The 19,049-nt window shown below is 39.4% G+C and overlaps 1 pseudogene; it reads right to left on the reverse strand.

The window, feature by feature from the left end:
• Nucleotides 1-18,526, reverse strand: part of LOC131255830 (cellulose synthase-like protein E6) — a 57,151-nt pseudogene extending 38,625 nt beyond the window's left edge.
• Nucleotides 18,527-19,049: the final 523 nt, after the last annotated feature.

The raw sequence follows: 19,049 nt of genomic DNA on the forward strand, positions 1-19,049 counted from the left end.
CGTGATCCATGTACATGGCATAAATTTATAGGTGGCCTGACAGGCTTCTGGGCCTAGCCTGCCTTGGGCCGGGCTTGGACTAGAGTAGTAGACCCGCAGGTGGGCTCAAAACTCCAGCCTGTTTCTCTAGTGGGATGGGCTTGGGCAGTCCATAACAAAGGTGGCCTCATATGATGGACGATTCACATTGAACGTGGGGCCCAGTCGACATTAAAGGTGGGCCCCACATGATGGACAAGTCACATCAATATTAAGCACCACGTGATGAATGACCTACATTAAGATGGGCCTCACATAATGGACAGTCGACATCAATGGTTGGCTCCTTAATGATGAATGACCCATCAAAGGCAGGCCAGTAAACGGATAGCTCGCTTCAAAGTACAGCCTTGCATGATGTACGCTTTACATTGAAGGCAGGCATCCTATGATGGACGATCCACATCCAATGTTTGAAATGAACAATGGTCTACATCTAAGACGGTCCCTATTTGATGGATAGTCCAAATCGATGGTGGCCTTGGCAAGGTGAATGGTCCACATTGAAAGTAAGCTACACACGATGGATGGTTCGCTTTGAAGATAGGGCTAAGGGGGGCCCAACACAATAAACCTTTCACATCAAAGGTTGGCCACACATGAAGACAAGACAATGGATATTAAAGACAGACCACGTGAATGGTGTTGTGATTTTTATTTTTGAATAAAAAAATAAATTTCAAAATAAAAGTTATTTTTAGAAAGTAAATAAATATATTAATTATTTAAACTTTCCATAAATAGTGTGTATAACCAGTCGGTAAGAGAAGGGGTTTTTGCTTATGCAACCAGGGTTCAAATCTCCGCGTACGCGCGCACATGGCGTGGGCTGTAGGGCTGCTTGGGCGCCTTTTGGCGCTTTATTAGGCGCACTTAGCACTTCGCACATTCGCATCCTCGCAAGGAGCAATAAGAGCCTTAGTCTTTTTGGCACACGGTTCAATTTTTTGGGCCATGGTACCCTGATGTTTTATTACCTTTTTTGCTAAGTGAGAGTAATTGTGACATGATTGTACATGTGGCACCTATGCCATGTGTCGCTTAGGTGGATACAGTTTTTCCTGTTGGAATAACTGCTCCTGTCTGAATGGCTACAGAAATAACTGCCACATGACATAGAGTCATATCCTTTCATGGAAAGGCAATAATTTGCTGTGAATGGGTATGGATTTCTTGAACACCTCTTCAGGAAGAAATCCATGACCCTTCAGTTGATATAAATCCTGGATACTATAATCCAGAAGAATCGACACTCTTAATCCTTGATACTATATCATCTTCTGTGCAATTACTCTCGATCTAATCTCTTGCTGAATATTTTCTGAACGTCTTAAGGCATATCAGTGTCAAAACTAGAGATCTGTTCAACACTTAAATATGCAACTTTTCGTGTTGAAAAACGGATTGAGAGTTCATTGTATCCTGAAGACAATTTGCGGATTTCCTTCGTTTGCACTTGCTGGAATTTCCAGAAAAAGGGCAGCAAATCTGTCTTGAGAAATTGACTATTTAAGTCGAGCCTTGAACCCGATAGATCTGATCATTTTCTTCTATCCTCATCCTCTGTTGTGTATTGAATTTTTCTAACATTCAAGACAGATTTAACTCTAGTCACAATGGAGGCAATTCATTCCATTCAAGTTATGAACCAAGACTTTGTACGATTGGATCGTTTCGACGGTCAATTCTTCTCAAGATAACAGCAGAAGATGCTTTTCTTTCTGACGACTCTGAAGTTATCTTACATCCTAGATGATGATCTGCCTTCTCTGACCGAGCCAAAAGGCGATGACTTAGAACAAGTGAAGGCAGAACGGAAGAAAAAAAAGGAAGACGATTTTCTATGCAAAGGTCATATCTTAAACGCCCTCTCTAATTCTATCTATAACTCATACCGTAAAATATCATCTGCTAAAGATCTATGGACAAAATTAGATGAAAAATATAAAACTGAAGAGATCAGTACTCAGAAAATTTTGATCGACAATTATGTCTACTTCAAGTTTAAAAATGATCATCCAATTCTCTCCCAAGTAACCGAACTACAGAACTTAGTTGATGAATTGAAGATTGGTGGTATAGATCTTCCTGAAGAATTCCTAGTCGGTGTAGTAATTGCAAAATTACCCTTATCATGGTTTGATTATAAAAAGAAACTGAAACATGATGAGAGGAAGTACAATCTTGAAGGGCTTCAACGACATCTTCGTATAGAAGAAGAGTCCAGAAACCGAGATAAGAATGAAAGTACTTCGAAAAATCATTCCAAAGCAAATATAGTAGAAGATGACAAGCCAAAATCTCAAAACTCCAAATCTATTCCCCCAAAGAAAGATACAGAGTTTAAGAAAAAGGGAAAGAAAAAGGGCAAGTGTCACTTCTACAATAAGCCTGGACACTATATAAAGGAATGTCGACATAAGAAGAAACAACTGAAAGCTCAGGCTAACATGGCAGGAGACCAACTTGTAGCAATGGTCACTGAATCTAACACAGTAATATCCGATGGTGGATGGTGGCTAGATACTGGTGCAACCATTCATATATCGAAGGACCGAAACATTTTCAAGACTTATGAAGGTATAACAATTGGACAAGAAGTGAAGATGGGTAATAACGTTCGTGTGAACGTTGTTGGAAAAGGAACAGTAGAGCTTCAGTTTACATCAGGCAAAAGACTGACACTAACAAATGTATTGCATATACCTGACATGTCTAAAAATCTAGTGTCAGGCGATCTTTTCAATAAGAGAGGATTAAAAATAGTGATTGAGTCTGATAAGTTGGTTATCACCAAGAATGGTATGTTTGTTGGCAAAGGATATCCATGTAATGGTATGATATTAAACTAAATATTAATAATAATGATGATGTTTCCGTTTATATAGTGGATTGAGTATCTTTATGGCATGCTAGAGTAGGTTATGTTAATTATCATTCAATGAAAAGAATGATGATCCTGGGACTTATACCAAAATATGAAATACAATAAGAATGGAAATGTGATGTATGTGCCCATTCTAAAATAACCAGAAAACCATTTGGAATTGGCATGAGAAAATCACAACCCTTGGAGTTAATTCATTCCGATATCTGTAATTTAAATAATACCTTAACTCGTAGAGGAAAAAGGTATTTTATCACATTTATCGATGACTTCACTAGATTTTCCTATGTATACTTGATAAAATCTAAAGATGAAGCCTTTGAAAAGTTTAAGCTTTATAAGGCCGAAGTGGAAAATCAGTTGAATACAAAGATTAAAGCCCTCAGAAGTGATAGAGGGGGTGAATACTCTTCTAATAAATTCAACGAATTCTATGAATCAAATGGTATAATCCATGAATTTACGGCACCTTACACACCTCAGCAAAATGGCTAGCGGAACGCAAAAATAGGACATTAGTTGAGATGATCAACTGTATGATATTAAATTCTAGATTACCACTGAATTTGTGGGGGGAAGCATTGTTAACAGCAAATCGTATTCCAAATGTTATCCCACACAAGAAATTAGATATCTCCCCATATGAATTGTGGAAAAAGAAGAAACCATATCTTCATTACTTCAGAGTGTGGGGAAGTATAGCAGAAGTTAGGATTATTGATTCTAAGAGAGTAAAGTTAGGTCCTAAAGGAATCAGGTGTGCTTTTGTGGGTTATGGGATTCATAGTCCCGTATATAGATTCCTGGTTCTAGAACAAACTTCTTTTGCTGATAAAAACATGATTATAGAGTCTAAGGTTGCTATATTTTTTGAAAATACAGTATACAAAGACTATATAAATAATCATACAAAAAGGCATGTTGATGAAAATATAATAGAACCAATGAACGAAGAGCCTAACAACTTTCATGATCAATCTAATGCTCATTCAGAAGGAAATGAACCAAGGAGATCGAAAAGGGTAAGAAAAGAAACATCTTTTGGCCCAGATTTCTATATGTTCTTTATAGAAGGCGATAGAAATGAAATACGCAAGGAGATTACTCTACCACTAAGTATTGAAAGTGATCCATCAATGCTTAGTGAAGCTCTCTCATCTCTTGATGCACAGTTTTGGAGGGAAGCCATAGACGATGAAATAGATTCCATAGTCTCAAATAACACTTGGTGTTTGGCCGATCTTCCACCAGGTTTAAAGCCTATAGGATGTAAGTGGATTTTTAAAAGAAAGTTCAATCCTGATGGAACCATAAATAAGTTTAAAGCTCGATTAGTAGCCAAATGATTTAGACAAAAGGAAAGTATCGATTTTTTCGATACATATGCTCCTGTTGCTCGAATATCTATCATTAGGACTTTAATTGCTCTTACAGCAATTCACCACCTAGTAATCCATCAAATGGATGTCAAAACGGCATTCTTAAATGGTGATCTAGATGAGGAAGTCTATATGGAACTACCTGAAGGGTTTGTTCAACCTGGGCAAGAGAAGAAAGTGTGTAAACTGGTCAAATCTCTCTATGGGCTCAAGCAAGCTCCTAAACAATGGCATGAGAAGTTTGATCAAGTAGTACAATCTAATGGTTTTAGAGTAAACCAATCAGATAAGTGCATATATATTAAAGGTCACATCATTATCTGCCTATACGTAAATGATATGCTAATATTTGGACAAAATGAGGACAGTGTGAAAGAAACTAAAAAGTTTCTAAGTACCAACTTCGACATGAAAGATATGGGCAAAGCCGATGTAATATTAGGTATTAAGATTTATAATCTTAATGATGGAATAGCCTTAACACATTACCTAGAGAAAGTGTTAAAGAAGTTTAATCATTATGATAGTAAACCGGTTTCAACCCCATTTGATCCAAGTATTAAATTGGTTAAAAATACTGGTAGATGTAAAGCACAACAAGAATATGCGAGTGCTATTGGGAGTTTAATGTATACAATGAATTATACTAGACCCGATATAACATTCACAGTAGGAATGCTAAGCAGGTATACCAGTAATCTAGGACAAGTACACTGGAATGCGATTTCGAGAGTTTTAAAGTATCTAAGAGGAACCATAGACTATGGACTGCATTATAAATCATATCCCGCTGTACTTAAAGGCTACAGCGATGCAAGCTAGAATGCAGATAATATAGAATCAAAATCTACAAGTGGCTGGATATTCACTCTTGGAGGAGGAGCAATATTATGGGCATCTAAGAAACAAACGTGCATATCTCACTCTACAATGGAAAGTGAGTTTATTGCACTTAGTGTTGCTTGTAAAGAAGGTGAATGGCTAAGATACCTACTGTTAGAAATCCCGTATTGGCCAAAACCTACTCTTGCCATTTCTATCTTTTGTGATAGTCAGGCTACTCTTTGTCGTGCAATGAGTAAGACGTATAATGGTAAGTCTAGAAATGTAGGTCTAAGGCATAACTTTGTTAAAGGATTGTTTAGAGATGGAGTAATCACAATGGAATATGTTAAATCCATCCTGAACTTAGCAGATCCCTTAACAAAAGGTTTATCAAGAGATCAAATAAGAAAAACCACTAAAGGAATGGGACTAAGATTCATAAAAATGTAACTTTCACTCTTGATGGCAACCCTACCTATGTTTTGAAATATAGGCTAGGTTCAAAGGGATAAACAAGTCAAGTATGTGACGGAAATATACACTAGAAAAAGAAAATTTGAGCCTCATTCCTAAAAGTCTAGTGTTTGGTTTCTGCATTTCATTAGAGGCTGAATATTAACTGTAAATAGATCTATAAGCAGACTTTGCTGAGATGAAGCAGAATCATCTTTGATAGATCTACCTATATGAGTAGAGAAGTGAGGTCGCTTTTGAAGAGATTGGGATCCTCTCTAGAATACTCATGAAATAAGGATACGCAAAAGGCTAGAAATGTGCGAACTTTTAGATCTCCAGTTATATATGAATAGATGTGTGTTATGTGTCCGGTGAGTCATATAAGGTCCTTAGTTCAAGACTAATGGGTCACTAAGTACCTGGCATAACTTTGATACATATACAGTAAAGTAAAGGTTCAAATCCAAAAGATACATTTACTTATGCACCTATTTATACTAATATGTCATTCGTTCTAGAATCTGATTTTATTTTTGAAATTGTGGGGGATTGTTGTGATTTTTATTTTTGACTAAAAAAATAAATTTCAAAATAAAAGTTATTTTTAGAAAGTAAATAAATATATTAATTATTTAAACTTTCCATAAATAGTGTGTATAGCCAGTCGGTAAGAGAAGGGGTTTTTGCTTATGCAACCAGGGTTCAAATCTCCGCGCACGCGCGCACATGGCGTGGGCTGTAGGGCTGCTTGGGCGCTTTTTAGCGCTTTATTAGGCGCACTTAGCACTTCGCACGTTCGCATCGTCGTAAGAAGCTATAAGAGCCTTAGTCTTTTTGGCACACAGTTCAATTTTTTGGGCCATGGTACTCTGATGTTTTATTACCTTTTTTGCTAAGTGAGAGTAATTGTGACATGATTGTACATGTGGCACCTATGCCATGTGTCGCTTAGGTGGATACAGTTTTTCCTATTGGAATAACTGCTCCTGTCTGAATGGGTACAGAAATAACTGCCACATGACAAAGAGTTATATCCTTTCATGGAAAGGCAATAATTTGCTGTGAATGGGTATGGATTTCTTGAACACCTCTTCAGGAAGAAATCCATGACCCTTCAGTTGATATAAATCCTGGATACTATAATCCAGAAGAATCGACACTCTTAATCCTTGATATTATATCATCTTCTGTGCAATTACTCTCGATCTAATCTCTTGCTGAATATTTTTTGAACGTCTTAAGGCATATCAGTGTTAAAACTAGAGATCTGTTCAACACTTAAATGTGCAAATTTTCGTATTGAAAAACGGATTGAGAGTTCATTATATCCTGAAGACAATTTGCGGATTTCCTTGTTTGCACTTGCCGAAATTTCCAGAAAAAGAGCAGCAAATCTGTCTTGAGAAATCGACTATTCAAGTCGAGCCTTGAACCCGGTAGATCTGATCGTTTTTTCCTATCCTCATCCTCCGTTGTGTATTGAATTTTTCTAACAAATGGCCCCGCATTAAAGGTGTGTCTGTACTATCTGCATAGAAAGTAATGTTGCAGAAGTTATTTATGTATCTTATAATTCATGAACTCCTTTCAAAATTAAGCATTTTACATAGGTAGTAGACTCACAAGAGTTTCAATACGGTATCATCCGTCTCACATCCTTTCGAAAAGTTGTTTTCTTTTGTAATAATGCCTATGCATGTTAAACTGTTGATACACGTGCATAATCCAGACCATCCACATTTTGCTCTAGCATTGTAAATTCTATCCATTGGCAGCCTCATCGATGGGGAGAAGATTAGTTGGTTTTCCAGACACCATCGACTGGAAGCGGATTGGCTGGTGTACCACACACCGCCAACGTGACGCTTCTTGAGCTCTATTTTGTACAAACGGTTCAAACCAGATCAATTATTATATCCACATTGTTTATCCATTTGGTGAGATCATTTTAGAGTATGAGCCTAAAAATGAGTTGGATCTAAAACTCAAGTGTACCACAATGATTCTCACCTTAAAATATTCATAAGGCCTACAATAATGTTTATTTTCCATCCAATTTGTTTATAAAGTTACATAGACAAAAGAAGAGAAAAAATACCTAGTTCCAACACTAAGGTCTTGGCATGGATTCCCTAGCCGGGGTGGCTAACAGTGAAGTGTGATCTGACAGCGGATGTACTAACAAGCTAACTAAAATAATAATAATAATAATGAAGAGGAAAAATTAATATCACATTGATCCAAAATTTTTGTGACCCCGAAAGGGTTTCAATGGTAGATGTTCAATCTTCCACGGTTTTTTTTTTTTTTTTTTTTCAGAACAACACTCACAACCATCTCACCAAATGGAAGAATGGTTTAAATATAACACATACTTCGTGATGGACCCACAAAACTTGGTGACATCAACACACCAAAGGTCGGTGGCATGCAGTAAACCAGCCCATTCACTTCCCCACTGTGTGGTGTGAAGGGAAGCAAATTGGCTGATGTACCACACACCACCAACCTTGCCAGTGTAGATACCTGTGGTGCCAGCTCCACGTCTGGACACCGTTCAAATGATATCACAGTTATATGGGATCTACAATGATGTATTTATTATATATATCCACACCGTGCGTCCATTTGGCAAGATCATTTTAGATCTATCACAAAACTAAGTGGTATCCAAAGCTCAAGTTGACCACAAAACAAATAGCAGTGGGACCATGTTTCTCACCTTTAAAATATTAGGAGGGCTCACCATAACATTTATTTTCCATCCAGGCTATTCATAAGGCCATATAGAGAGAGGAAAAATAAATATTATATTGATCCAAAATGTGTGTAACACCCGAGATGATTTCAATGGTAGATGTTCAATCATCCAATACCTTCTGGAGTGTGGTCCACTTGATCTTTGGATCGGTCTTTAATTTTGTCCAAGCCTTAGGATGAGCTTGCCAAGTGGATTGACAATTTGGATATAACTCATACCTCATGATGGGCCCACATAACTTGGTGACATCACACCGCTGAAGTCGGTGCTGTATGGTACACTAGCCAATCTGCTTCCCATGCCAAGAGGAGCGCCGGACACTCCTCGAGCTCCCATTTGTACTGACTGTTCAAAGTAGTTGAAAGTTACGTGCCCCACAATGCTGTATTTATTGTATCCACACCATTATAACATTTATAGGATTATTTTAGAGAATTAGCCTAAAAATGAGTCATATCCAAAGCTTAAGTGGACCACACCATAAATATCAATGGAATAATGATTCCCACCATTAAAACACCCACAATGTTGATTTTCCATCAAATCTCTTCTTTAAATCAAGACCTAGATGAGGATAAAAAACAAATATTATATTGATCCAAAACTTCCGTGACCCTCGAAAGGGTTTCAATGATAGATGTTAAATCCTCAATCTTTGGATCTATCTTTTATTTATTATTATTATTATTATTATTATTATTATTATTATTATTATTATTATTATTATTTTCGGTTCAAGCTTTACGGCAATCTAACTAAATGGACAGATGGTAAACATATACCTCATTATCGGACCCACAGAACTTGGTGACGTCAACAGACCACTAGGTCCGTGGTGTGTGCTACACCAGCCAGTTTGCTTCCCATCGTTGGGATAACACTTGGTGCTGGGTACTTACTCGGGTTATCTGATGTGGGTAAAAAGACTGACTTACATGAAATCCATTCCATCTATTAGGTACACCGCCCATAGTTCGTCCTTGATCCAAAACACTTAGGGCGGCCACTCAGGAAAAAAAATGTCAAGAATAATGATCTTAAGAATTTTGGTTTCCAAATTTACCCTCGCAAAACCATAGTTTATGCCACGTGCGTGTGGAACAATACGGATCATTACACCAACACATGTAGGGCTGAAAGTCGGGGGGAGGGGGTAGGATGTATCGGGGTTGGGTCTCGGGCTTGGACTATACGACGAATACTAACCTGATAAAACTTGGGTCGGATTTGGGTTAAGGTCTCTGGTTGCCGAATCCTTACTCTTGAGGGCTGGGGGCGGGGGTAGGATGTATCGGGGTTGGGTCTCAGGCTTGGACTATACAAATACTAACCTGATAAAACTTGGGTCGGATTTGGGTTAAGGTCTCCGGTTGCCGAATCCTTACTCTTGCTTCGGTGGTAGACTTTGAGAAATCCCACTACGGCATGAGTGTGTGGGGGTGTGTGTGTGCGTGTGTTTTTTTTTTTTTAAAAAACAAAGGTCTTTGGTTGCCCGACCCAATCAGAATCCGATCAATATATAAGTTCCTTATAAACATTAATTGGGTGCTTATCATCTTTGTCAAAGGCACAAAAAATTCCAATGCTGTTGGGTTTTATTGGTCCATGTAATTTCTGATGACTGAAGCTAACAAGATAAGTCTGATTTCTCTCCCGAATAAATTTCGTGCTACACGATACTACTTTTAAAGTAGTTGTCCTATATTTTAACTTGTTTTTTTAGAAAAAAAAAATGAACTTACTTACTATTAATAACTATATGTGTGTGTGTAGAGGCATGCTCACCTAAGCACCTACGCACGTGCGCACCTTTGCACACGTGTCATGGGTGTTGAATCCGAACGGTCCATAAGATGCGGAATCCCATGAAACCTTAGGAAGTGAATTTTCATTCTGATCTAAGATTCTAGTGGGCCATAGCAAAGAGAAATTCAAATCAAGGGATGAAACTGTTTGCATTTTTCATGGCCCACTGAAGTTTTGGATCAAAGTAAAAATTCGAACTAGGAGATTTCATGAGGTTCTACTTCATGTGGACCGTTCAGATTTGCGAAAATTATCTGATATGATGAGATTTGAAAAAAGTTCGTATGTAGCGCATACGAACTGGTTCGCAGGTGAGCGTTTCCGTGTGTGTGTGTGTGTAGTATTGAAAGTATAATATACTAATGTAATAACAAAAATATTAGTATATATCCACCTGATCAATCTACGATCATACCAACACTAATGCAACGGATTCCATCAGAACCCCATAGTTAAGTGTGCTTGGGTGAGAGTAGTACTAGGATGGGTGACATATTGGGAAGTCTTCGTGTTACACCCCTCCTCTTTACGTGCGATCCTATGGCTCTGTGGTATGCCCACGTGAGTTTTGACATGAGGTCACGGGTTCAAGCACCCATTGTGGTGCGAGTGCGCGGGCACGTGTAAAAATAAAAATAAAAATTGACTAAGCCCCTTTGGAGTAGACTTCGGTTGAGAATTCCCAACCTAAGGTTAGGTTGAGTTAAGCACCAACCCAACCGACTTCAAGCCCTAAGCACATGTGCAAATATAGGCTTTATGTGCAAGATCTAAGCTTTTCACCATTCGTTGGTTAGATCTTCTGGCGAAATTTTGAATGCTCCAGTCCTCACATAATCCAGACGGTACATGGTCCCAAAAAAAATAAAGAGTCTTTTACCATCCCATTTTCCATGCTTTCACGCACCCGAGGAATCGACGGGCCTGATATTCGGGCAAGAAGATTTGTAAAGCGTGACCCATCAAATGAAAAGTACTCACCCGTGTGCTTGCGTCACGCATGTGGGCTTTAAAAACCTTTTGGTAAGAAACTAGACCCACCATTTTGTAGTCCAGACGTTGTAGTGTCCCACGGCGGATTCCCGTTGTTCTTAAAGGCAGAGAGACAGACCGTTAGGATTAAAAAGAACCAAGATACCATGTCTAGGATCTTCCAATCTGGGAGATTTAGGTCATCCCCAATTTGCAGAGAGTATTTACCATAGGATCAACGGTCTGGATCACTGCACCTTTTGGGAATGATACATGAGACCTCCATGTACGTTCAACGCAACAGGAAAATACAATTTTCTACATAGTTAGTTATACACGTAGGATATTGTACCCAGGGTTGTCAGAGCCCTCAACGAAATCCCAACCTGACCTAGGGTAACACCCAGATCCATAGCGCAACTGGCAGCTGAGTGGAGATACTTCGTTTCAACACTTGAGGTCTTGGTATCGATCCCTGGCGGGGGTGGCTAACATGGAGTGTTTGTACTGCCATGCCTGTGTACTAACGGAAAAAAAAAAAACAAAAAAAAAAAACAAAAAAACAAAAAAAAAAAAAACTTGACCTAGGGTGGCTAACATGGAGTGTGTGTAGTGCCATGCCTTTGTACTAACAAAAAAAAAAAAAAAAAAGAACAAAAAAACAAAAAAAAAAAAAAATTGACCTAAGGTATTGTTGAAGATTTTCAAACCCACTTCAAAGCAACGGATGGGGATTAGCTACGGACAGGTTGGGTAGCTAGACTCGCTACAAGTGACGTTATCATATTCGGTGGGCCCACCATTATTTATATGTTGTATTTGTTGGGGATTTGTGTTGCGGAATCACACAGATCTATATCTAGGATAGCAATTCAACAGTAATAAGCAATCACAGAAGAACACAAAGTTTTAACATGGAAAACCCTTGCGGGAAAAAACCACGGCACAAAGTGACAAAAATTTACTATGAAAAGAAACTTACAAGAGAGAGGACTTACCCAATTCGAACAACCTCGAATCTCACCCTTGCTACACCCTTTGAATTCCTTAGAACCCTTTTAGAAAGCTTTAGAATTATTTCCCCCCTTTTTTTTAGAAAAGCCCTAGGGACTCCTATTTATAGTTTAAACAACTTCCTTTCGCACCTTACGAAAGACTGACTCAAATTTTCGCAGTCCGTATCAGATTCGGAAACGAATTTGCGTAATTACGACTAGTCGAGCCGAGGCTACGACTGGTCGTAGAACCCCTATGACCGGTCGAGACATCTCTTTGACCGGTCGAGCATCCCGGACATCAAGAGATCCAAGTCGCTGGACTTTGAGTCGAGCAGGCTACGACTGGTTGTGTAACTCCCACGACCGGTCGTAGCAGTCTCACGACCGGTCGTGCACGATAATTTTCAGATTTAAGACATCTGACAATAATCTCCACTATGTCTTCAATCTTCAACCGTGTAACTCCTGGACCTTTTCTCTTATCTCTTCATCGCATCATAGCTTCAATCAACGCTTCTCGTGTATACTCTGACCTTCTTTTATGCTATCGCCAAGTCTAGAGAAGTTGCATAGAACTTGAACTTCTCTATAGGAACGACCTTGGTGAGCATGTCTGCTGGATTCACGCTAGTATGAATCTTTTCCAGTGTGACACTTCCTTTCTCAAGCACCTGTCGGATAAAGTGGTGACGAATATCAATGTGTTTAGTACGTGAGTGATAAACAGAATTTTTAGCCAAATTGATAGCGCTCTCACTATCACAGTTAACCGACACGGGTCCTACTGAAGTCCCAACTGATTTATCATGCCTCTGAGCCAAACACCTTCTTTAAACGCTTCCGTCACTGTCATATATTCTGCTTCGGTCGTGGAAAGAGCCACTACGGACTGAAGCTTCGACATCTAACTGATTGCTCCACCTGATAGTACAAACGAGTATCCTGAAGTAGACTTCCTGGAATCTATACTACCTACGTAGTCAGAATCCACATACCCTACCAACTTTGTCCATGTTTTCTCAAAAGTTAAGACGTAGTCTTTCATACCTCGAATATATCGAAGTAGCCATTTCACTACTTCCCAATGTTGTTTACCGGGGTTTGACATGTATCTGCTCACAACACCGACTACCTATGAAATATCCGGTCTCGTACAGACCATGGTATATATTAAACTGTCAACTGCATTTGAATAGGGCACATGAGACATAACTTTCTTTTCCTCATTAGATTTAGGACATTGTTCTGAGGAAAGCTTGAAGTGAGTCGCGTGGGGAACGCTTATCAACTTTGCCTGATCCATCCCATAATTGATCAATACCTTTTCAAGGTATTCTCCTTGTTACAACCAAAGCCTGCTCCTCTTCCTGTCTCTATGAATATCTATGCCAAGAACCCTCTTTGCAACCCCCAGATTTTTCATCTCGAATGTCCCTGATAACTGAGTCTTCAGTACGTTGATTTCAGACATATCATGACAAGCGATCAACATATCATCAACATACAGTACTAGGATGATGAATTTTCCATCACTTAGTGTCTTGAAATAGACACAATGATCATATTCACTCCAAGTAAATTCCTGACTCACCATGAAAGAATCAAATTTTTTATACCACTACCTAGGCGATTGTTTCAGGTCGTATAACGACCTCATTAACCTGCAAACCTTTTTCTCTGCCCCTTTAACTTCGTAGCCCTCTGGTTGCTTCATGTAGATCTACTCTTCCAATTCCCCATGCAGGAATGCAATCTTCACATCCATTTGCTCTAGCTCGAGATCGTTTTGGGTAACCAGCGCCAACACGAATCTGATAGATACCTGCGTAACCACCCGCGTAAATATCTCTGTGAAGTCGATTCCTTCTCTCTGAATATAATCCTTCGCTACCAACCTTGCTTTGTATCTATCTTGTTTCCTTTTGAATAACCACTTGCATCCGATCGCTTTTCAGTCCACAGGAAGCTCCACCAGCTCCCATGTGTGATTTTTGTGCAACGAGTCCATCTCATCATCCATCGCCGCCATCCACTTTTCTGCATCAGGCTTATCAAGAGCCTCCTAAATAGTAGACGGGTCCCCCTCATCTGTAATGAGGGCATATGCAATATTAAAGTCGTCCCTATATCTTGCTGGTAACCTGCGATTACGCGGTGGGTTCTTTCTCACAGGTGGCTACTCCACCTGACCCTGTACCTATGTCTTCATATCTATCTCTGCCCGTGTATCATCTGTATCAATCTGGACATCTACGATCACCTTTTCCGGTTCCTCTTGCTCCTTTTGATCATTCTTGCGAAATAGGGAACTTTCATTGAATCTAACGTCACGGCTAGTGATGACCTTGCGTGTGACCTTATCGAATAACCTGTAACCTTTCACACCAATGCCATAGCCAACAAAGTTATACTTTTTGTTCCTATGGTCTAGCTTATCTCTCTTAATTGACGGTACATGAGAGTAAGCCTCACAACCAAATATGCATAGATCTGAGTAGTCGATTTTCTGACCACTCCATACTTCCTCTGGAATTTTACATTCAATTGTCATTAAAGGAGACCGGTTCATCGAATAACAAGCCGTGTTAACGGCTTCAGTCCATTGGTCCTTGCCCAATGCAGCATTACTTAACATGCATTTGGCCCTCTCCAGGAGAGTCCGATTCATTCGCTCATCCATGCCATTTTGCTAGGGCAAGTGGCGCACTGTGTTATGCCTGATGATCCCTTCATGCTTGCAATAATCATTAAACTCAGTGGAAGTAAATTCTCTACCATTGTCAGTCCTTAAAACCTTTATTTTTCGCCCTGACTGTTTTTCTACCATTGCCTTCCATTGCTTGAATATGGTAAAAACTTTGAATTTACGTTTCATGAAGTAAACCCAAACTTTTCTGGAGTAGTCATAAATGAATGAAACAAACCATGACGACCCCTCAATGGAAACTTCTGGCGATGGCCCCCATACGTCAGAGTGTACATAATCAAGCACTCCCTTACAAACATGTTTTCCAGATTTAAATGACAGTCTAGATTGTTTACCATACATACAATGCTCGTATATATCTAAATCAAAATTTTCAAAAACTGAAATCAAACACCGATCAGAAAGTACCTGCATGCCCCACTTGCTCATGTGGCCCAGACGAGCATGCCACATACGTAAAGACGTAGAGTCTGCAATAGCTGCTGCCACTCCACCTGCCGAAGTGCTCCCAATCAACCTATAAAGGTTTCCATGCCTTTGCGCTCTCATAACCACAAGTGCCCCTTTTGAAAATTTACGGACACCATCAATACCAGTGAACTTGCACCCTATAGCCTCGAGTGCACCGAGAGAAATCAGACTTTTCTTCATATCAGGAACGTGCCTGACGTCAGTCAAGGTACGCTCCATCCCATCAAACATCTTAATACTCACTGTGCCAATAGCCACAATATTACAAGCATTGTCATTGCCCATAAAAACTGTCCACCATCGCATTTCTTGTAATTGGCAAACCAACTCTGATGAGGAGTCATGTGATAAGATGCTCCTGTGTCAAGTATCCACTCATCTTTATGATTGTCGTGTAAGTGACCAATCACGGAAACAGATAGAACATCACCACCACTTGATTCTTCATCAGATGTGACCACATTGGCCTCCTCAGAAGAAGCCGCTAAATTTTCTTTCTTCGTTTTAGGATTTATACAATCCTTCTTCATGTGTCCAGACAACCCACAATTCCAACACTTTAATTTTCCTTTGTCTTTGCCCTTGGATTTGGATCTAGGTCTTGAGGATCCTGTACCTCTCTTAGAATCTCTGCCCCTCGTAATCAGTGCATCGGAAGATGCCCTCATGTCGCCGTTTAACTTTCTCATAGCCTTCTCTTGAAGAGCTGAGATAACGGTGTCAACACTTAGGGTTTTATTTGCAGTACACATTGTGTCCCTGAAAGACTCATATGATGCAGGAAGAGAATTTAACAATATACATGCATGTTCCTCGTCTTTGACCACTTCCTCCATATCCAGCAATTTTCACATCAATTTATTAAAGTTACTGATATAGGCTTTTAGATCTCCACCCTTTGTCATCTTGAAGGAATAACACTGTAGCTTCAAGTATAGGTGATTTTCAGAGGACTTCTTTGCATATATGTTCTCTAACTTCGCCTACAAACCAGGTACAGTTTTCTCCCTCAAAACATTATAGAGAACCTCATCCGTGAGACATAAACGGATAGAGGCTAAATCATTACTATCAAGGTTTTCTCATTCATCATCTTTCATGATAGATTTTCGCTCCTCAAGAGCCTTAATCTCTCCTAGCTTGGTTAACAGGCTAATCATCTTAACCTTCCATAACTCAAAATTATTTTTGCCTAAGTACTTCTCAATATCAAATTTGTCGTTTCCCATTATTATTAATCTTGCAGATTCAGATCTGTGCCCCAACGATTGCTCTAATACCACTTGTTGGGGATTTGTGCTGCAAAATCACACAAATTTATATCTAGGATAACAATTCAATAGTAACAAGCAATCACAGAAGAACATAGTTTTAACGTGAAAAACCCTTGTGGGAAAAAACCACGGCACAAAGCGACAAAAATCTACTATGAAAAAAAACTTACAAGAGAGAGGACTTACCTGATTCGAACAACCTCGAATCTCACCCTTGCTACACCCTTTGAATTCCTTAGAACCCCTTTAAAAAGCTTTAGAATTATTTCTCCTCCTTTTTTTAGAAAAGCCCTATGGACTCCTATTTATAGTTTAGGCAACTTCCTTTCACACCTTGCGAAAGACTGACTTAAATTTTCGCAGTCCACATCAGATTGGGAAACGAATCTGCGTAAATACGACTAGTCGAGCCAAGATTACAACTGGTCGTAGGACCCCTACGACCGGTCGAGCATCCCGGACATCAAGAGACCCAAGTCGCTGGACTTTAAGTTGAGCAGGCTACGACTGGTCATGTAACTCCCACGACCGGTCGTAGCAGTCTCACGACCGGTCATGCACCGTAATTTTCAGATTTAAGACATCTGACAACAGTATTCATACCGTCCATCCACTTAGATAGATCATTTTAGGGCATGCACCAAAGAATGAGTAAGATACAAACCTTGAGTGGACCTCGCCACATAAAATGGGTGGGGAGAGTGACAGCCACCGTTGAAACCTTTCAAAGGTCCACCATGATATTTATTTGAGATCGGACCTGTTCATAATTTATAACAGACACGAAAAAAGTGAAAACACAAATATCAGGTTGATCGAAAACTTCTATGGCCCCTAGAAGTTTTTAATGGTAAGCGTTCAATCTCCACTGTTTCCCTGCGGTGGGGTGCACTCGAGATTTGGATCTGACTAATTCTTCGGCTCATGACCTAAAATGATATCACCAAATGAATGGACGATGTGGATACAACATATGCAATATGGTGGAGCACACATGACATGGTGGGGCACAGATTAGTAATATGGCCCAAAATGTGCTTATTATATCCACAGCGTTCATCCAGTTTTAGAGATCATTTTATTGCATGGTACAAAAATTGAATTATATCCAAAGGTCAACTGGACCACAACATAAATAGCAGCGTGGATAATGATTTTCACCGTTAAAACATTCATAGGGCCCACCATAACGTTTATTTTCCATCAAATATGTTCATAAGGCCACAAATACCTGGATGAAGAGGAAAAATAAATATAATATTGATCCAAAACTTCTGTGACCCCCCAAAGGGTTTCAATGGTAGACATTCAATCCTCCACTGCTTTTTGCAACGTGGTCTAATTGATATTTAGATCTGTCTTATTTTTCCTACCAAACCTTAATGTGATCTCGCCAAATGGATAGATAGTTTGGATATAACTCATACCTCGTGATGGGACCCAGAGAACTTGCTAACTTCAATACACATATAGCAGCTATATCCCTGTGTGTGTGGTACACCAGCTAATCTGCTTCCCTTTGAACCGACCTAAATTTCAAGTTCCAATAGGGTTTTGTTTGAGACTGACCCAAGTTGCACTACTGTGGAGAACGGGTAAAATGGTGCATACCTGTGGGAGAGCCTTTCTTTAAAAGTAGAACGCTAGACAGGCCTCCAACGCACCTATTGAGTGAGAATCCAATAGAAACCAAACCAAATCTCAGCTCCAAACATGCCAAACCATGCCCAACTCACTCCCTCTTTTGGAACATGAATTGCTCTATACACCCAAATCATACAAATGCCCACAAATACCAAAATTGCATAAATCTTATATGCAATCCTACCCTTTGCTTCCTTAGTTTCAAAGAGAGGTCCATGCCCTTCTCTTCTCATGCTCTCTCTCTCTCTCTCTCTCTCTCTCTCTCTCTCTCTCTCTCTCTCATTTGTTGGGGATAAAGGCAGATATAGAAAGGAAGGGGATCTTAGGTCCAATGGGGCTGGACTATTAGTTGCAACCCACCCAGTACATTACTTTTGACCTTTCATGTGTGACATCTAAACCGTCCAATAAATTAGCCTCATCATGAAAATATCACTGTGGAAAAAAAAAGTTGTATCCATACATGCTGACATGAGAGCATGTTCAATCACTACGTGAAAAATGGAAAAAAAAAAAAAAAAAAAAAAAGGACGGATTTTGAGACGGTCCACAACCATCTCTAAAATTCCTTGGTTTAAAGATGGTTTAGAAACGGCCGTAAACCGTCTCTAAAATTTTAGACAACTCTTGACCATCCTTAATACGAAGCAAAATTGTCTTTAAAATGTTAACCGTCCATAAATCATTTTAAGATAGTCAGAAGCCATCCTTAACTGCTGAGAAAAGACGGCTATCGACCGTCTGGAATAAAGATAGTCTTTGACTGTCTTACATGCAGTCAACTATGACGGTCAAAGACCGTCTGCATTAGAGACAGCCATTAGCCGTCT

Source organism: Magnolia sinica, chromosome 9 (genome assembly GCF_029962835.1).
Source record: "Magnolia sinica isolate HGM2019 chromosome 9, MsV1, whole genome shotgun sequence".
Taxonomy (NCBI): domain Eukaryota; kingdom Viridiplantae; phylum Streptophyta; class Magnoliopsida; order Magnoliales; family Magnoliaceae; genus Magnolia; species Magnolia sinica.